Raw genomic sequence first — 4,353 nt, 5'->3', positions numbered from 1 at the left:
TCCAGTAACCGCACAAAATAAATTTTCTCATCTTATGACCTGGTTAGAAGAGTAGATGTGTTGAATTTGGCTTATGTTAAGAAAGATAGAGATAGACCAAAAAAAAAATTGGATAGAAAATATCAGAAATAACTTTTTTTATTAGATTTAAATGAGAAGTCGGTTCTTAATAGAAAATAATGGAGAAAAATGATTCATGTAGCCGACCCGATATAGTGCGATAAAGGTTTGTTGTTATTGTTATTGTTGTTGTTCTTCTGTTTCTGTAATTTTTGTGATTTAAATATTTTAATTCAAAGGTTTGTTTAAGGGTTTGTTATTATTCATTTTTGTTATTAAAAATTTAGATGTGTAAAAATATTTAAAAAACTATTGTTTGATATTCTAAATCTTGATTAAAATTAAATTAAAAATATTACTTGAAAGTTGAATAAAGGGAACTTGATTATACAAAATTTAATAAAAATATGTATAGTATGTAGCATAATAAATGACATGCATGAGAATTATGTTCATATCTACCAATATTTATTATTAATATATCTCCAAAAAAAATTGGCTTGATTGACACAAATATTGAGTTTATATTAAATTGAAAACTTATAGAATCAAATTTAGAACCATATGAATTAGTGGAGACAGTTTTTGAGAATTTGGCCAATTTATCAAATACCATTCTCAAAAAGTTATAAATAGGACCTCACTTATTAATGTGGAGAAATTTTTCTGCGCGAATGTTGAACGTCATCCAGAGACCAATCGGAATGCGCCACGTGACCCCCTGCTCGGTATCCGGCTCGGTACTTCTGACGTGGCACATTCTAATTGATTTATGGGAACTTTTTATTTGGTCCGGTCACAGGATGTAGCTCTATGTTCGGCCGCCAGCAGAATCGCGTCAAGCGTTCTCACTATTTACCGCGCGCCTCGACAAACCGACCCGAAAAGGACCAAGGATGGCTCTGTATTTCTCGATTTTGCTAGAGTATTGCTAGGTATTGGTCGATTTTGCTCGGCAATAACCAATACCGAGCAAATACTGAGTAATACTGAGCAATACCGAGTTGTACCGAGTTTTTCTATAAAAACTCGGTATAACTCAGTATTGCTCGGTATTGGTCTTCACAGAGCGGTATTTCTCGTTATTGCCAAGCAATACCTAGCAATACCGAGCAAATACCGAGTAATACCTTGCAATACGCAAACATAGCATTCCCGGGTTCCGGTCCGGGTCAAGTCATCATGCCGCGCGGTAAAGAGTAAGAGCACGTGGCGACATGTTATTGGCGGCCGAACGTAGCTCTACGTCCGGTCAGAGGACGTAATAATTGTTCGATTTCCGGACGATAAACTGCATTCGACATCCATATAGAATAATTTCTCTTCTATGTGAGAGAGATTCATGCGCAGATAAAGCTAAATAACTCTATTATATTCCTCGGTAATTGCTATAGACAACCATCATTTCCTGACTTTCATATATTTACAGTATGAGATAATATTTATAACATCTAATAAGTTAAGATTTTATCTTAAATAAATTTAGACCAAAATATTCTAATTTAATATAATTTTTAGGCGATTAAAATTACAAACAATTCCACTAGAATTTTAATGTAACAATCAAAAGATAATATAATATTTCAGATTACTAAGCACAATGCTATGTGCTTTCACTTTCAACGATGAAGCGTCTTTGACCCAAACATTTGCATTACTATTTTAGTTTTTCGTCTCAACTTTTTTTTTTTACACTTTTGACCCTCTAAGTTAGTACCTTCACGCAAGCTTAATTAATACCACTAACTAAGGCGATTAGTATTTCCACAACTCTACACTACATTTCAGCTTAATGGATTTGTAACTTACTGAGAGTATATTGCACTTCATCAAAGTGTAAAGATTTTGCTGTTTGGAATAGCTTTCTTATTATTTTATTATGAAGCTATTTTCTACGACAGTTTTCAAAAAAGTTATTTTTTTCTACAATAATTTTACAACCACTTTTATAAAAAACTACAATTGTTTCAAGTAGACTCTTAAGTTTCGTTTGAGACAATTTTCTTATTGTTGTCTAAAGTAGCTTTTTAGTATAAAAAATTCTTGAATTAGAATTTTTTTACTAAAAAACTACTTTAAAAAATCATAAAAAAGTTATCCCAAATAAAGCCTTACGCTTCTTTTGGGACGGTCTTAGACCGTTATTTTTTTTCCTACTTATACATGATTATTTTGTACTTTCAATAAGTTTTTATATTAGAAAGCTATTTTCTATATTAGCTTTCAAATTAGTTATTTTTCTACAATAATTTTACAATCACTTTTATAAAAAATTGTTATTGTTCAAAACAGACCTTTAAGCTTCGTTTGAGATAATTTTCTTATTTCTTTATAAAGTAGCTTTTTTAGTACAAATATTCTTGAATTAGAATTTTTTTACTAAAAAACTACTTTAGAAAACTATCGCAAACAAAACCTTATTGGGACTGTTTTAGACCATAATTTTTTTCTGCTTATATGATATTATTTTGCACTAAAAAATAACTTCACAAAGATCATAAACGAAGCCTTAGTTTGAACTAAGGCTTCGTTTGGGACGGCTTTTTTATTGCTTTCTAAAACAGAGTTTTAGTACAAATTTTTTTATTTTTGTGCTAAAACTCTATTTTAGAAAGCAATAAAAAAGCCGTGCCAAACGAAGCCTAAGTCTTTGTTTAGGACAGCTTTCTCTCTGCTTCATAAAGCAGTTTTTTAGTACAAAATTTTTAATTTTTGTACTAGAAAGTCGCTTTATGAAGCAGGGAGAAAGCCGTCCCAAACGAAGCTTAAGTTGATGTTATGGCAACACATGTAATATTTATTATGCAAAGAAAATATATATAGTAATAAATTATTTTAATTAACTCCTATAAATATATTTATATGAAAAAAATATATATTGATGTAAATTTTCTTTTTGCACAAGTGTTTGATTTCATATTTCATACGAAAAATTTCAATATAATTAAAAATCATTAAATAATATAATTAAAATTTTAGAGATATAAATGAAATATTGGACAACATAATCAAATTCTTAGATATTTGTACCTTTTTTCTATAATTTTTATATTTGTTAACATTGATTTCTAATAATTTTGTTATATTATTTAATATTTTAATTGTAACAAGGCCCATAAAATTAAAAACACGTGTTAACAATGGCCCCATCCTGACGCTAACGTTTTCACATTTCACGTGTTGTTTTTTGATACAAGTAAATTATTAATTAATAAATATAATTAAAATATTATATAATGCAACTAAAGTATTATATATTTATAATATTTATTTTTTAATAATTATACTTCTTGTTGCGGGCTAGAATATACGCGGCGATAGAGTTAGAAAGTTCACATCTCAGCGTTGTACGGATATCCTTGGGTCCCCTCTCATGAGAAATGAGAGCACTATTTATAGATTTTATGGAGTGACATAACTTGTAAATAGGTGTGAGATCAGGGGCAAATAGGGAGTGATCAAATGGTCAGCTGATATTGAATCCCTTAATCATGCACCATTTGTCAGACATTTGAAGATCTTAGTGATGTCGGAATTCGACGATCTTGGGCTCGTTGGATTCGTATCATTGAGCCGTTTGATTCGACTATAAGCTCGTTAAAATCGGAGACCGTTTGGTAACTCAAATTGTGGTACGAACTTTCCAACAGCAGTTCAAGTGCTTGATTTGGGCTCATTTGGGCTTGGATTGAGTTGAATTTGGTGTCGTTGAGTTTGTATTTCCGAGACGCTCAGTTTGACAGTAAGTTTTCTAAAATCGGAGTTCAGATGCTCCCGGATTTAATTTTTGAAGTTTACGGCTTGATTTTGCCTCGAGATTTGTGTCCGATCAAGATAATTTTATGATAACATATCACTTCTGAATGTCTAATAATTTAGTTATATTATCTTACAGTTTAATTCTACTAAAAAATAATATATGACGCATAAAATTAAAGATACAGGTGAAAAAAAAATCGTAAATAATTATATATATCATAAAAAAAAAACTATAATTGTTTAGGCATAGTGAGGTCAGAACTTTACTATTCATTAAGCTGAAATGAATTTTCTGAATAAAAAAACTGATAACAATATTTTGTCAAATTTCAAAATAATTATTGAATTTATTTAAAGTAAACATAACATAAAATTTGATTAATTAATTATATATTACATTTATCTTAAATAAACCTTATAATAGAATTTAATAAATCAAAATAAATATGATGACATAAAACAAGATGCATGATTAATTAAGAAATCTCAAATCAATTAAGTGATCAGTTAGTAGTGATTAATTTTGTTTTGTGG

The sequence above is a fragment of the Dendrobium catenatum genome, unplaced genomic scaffold (assembly GCF_001605985.2).
Source record: "Dendrobium catenatum unplaced genomic scaffold, ASM160598v2 fragScaff_scaffold_1018, whole genome shotgun sequence".
NCBI lineage: Eukaryota > Viridiplantae > Streptophyta > Magnoliopsida > Asparagales > Orchidaceae > Dendrobium > Dendrobium catenatum.
The sequence above is the reverse complement of the archived record's forward strand: the minus strand, read 5'-3'. Positions refer to the sequence as shown.